The sequence below is a fragment of the Lactuca serriola genome, chromosome 4, assembly GCF_051521515.1.
Source record: "Lactuca serriola cultivar US96UC23 chromosome 4, Lser_US96UC23_V15, whole genome shotgun sequence".
In the NCBI taxonomy this organism is placed as follows: domain Eukaryota; kingdom Viridiplantae; phylum Streptophyta; class Magnoliopsida; order Asterales; family Asteraceae; genus Lactuca; species Lactuca serriola.
The window spans coordinates 12,422,066-12,423,281 of NC_136411.1; positions in this window are offsets into that span (position 1 = coordinate 12,422,066).

Sequence of the window (1,216 nt, forward strand, 5' to 3'; positions counted from 1 at the left end):
ACATAGCTTATCGAATTTAAGTTCATTTACTTGAATTTAAATAAAACATTAGAAAAATCATAAATAACTAACATTATAAAGAAATAGAAAACAAAACATCAAAAAGGTAAAAAAAAAATTATCAAATTGTTGGAAAAATAAGAAAAATAATATATATATATATATATATATATATATATATATATATATATATATATATAATTTCAAATTTTCATAATTGATTCTTGAGGTATACATAATTTTCAGAGTTGGTCCAAAGGCACTTTGTTCATTTAAAAAAACTAACTACTCAAAAGTTAAAATTAACACCGGAAGGACCATTCTTGCAATTATCGAAACCATAGGACTAGCGGCGTGACATTTTTCATAAAAGTCATGAAAGTGCAATATTTTACAAACCATAGAGACCAATTATCAAATTTATGAAAATTTTCAAACCATAGGACTAATAATGTGATGTTTTCCATACTTGTTCTCAAAATGCTATATTTTGCAAACCAGACAATTAGAAAATTGTCTAGATCTTTCAATCAAGAGTGTTAGGTAATAATTTAAATCACTATTTTTACATCACTTCAAATTTTCAACTTGATGGGATATAGAAATGTATAATGTCGAATTCTGAAATACCTTTTTGATGGAGTATGGCTTCTTAGTTTCAGTTGTTAATCCAACAATATAATATGAATGGCTTCTTGGCACACAATACAAACCGATGGAGTTGGCAAAATTAGATTACGCAAAAATCATTAAAACTCCACCATGGGCAATTGATTCACCGGGTTTATGTAAGCGAGCCAAGCATTTTTCGCACAAGAGCCGGCACAAAGAAACAAAGTATTTAATTTCTAAAACAAAACTAGAGTAAATAATTATAACCTAGCCCCAAACAAAATCAAAATCCATTAAGCGACACAGCACAAGATGCGATTTTTACATAGCATCATCCAAGTATATATACCAACTTTACCCCCAATGCTGTACAAAATCCACATGTTAACCACTAAACAAGAGCCACCAAGGACTTTTATTCCACATGTTAACCACTAAACAAGAGCCACCAAGGACTTTTATTGAGGTCCGTAAGAACCTCTTACTCCAGAAAAAAAAATATTGATAACCCTTTTCCAATCACCCCTCTAGAACTATAAACCGATTAGGATTAGTTCAGATTAAGATAGCTGGAAACCCAATCGTTTGAAAGATTCTGAAACAG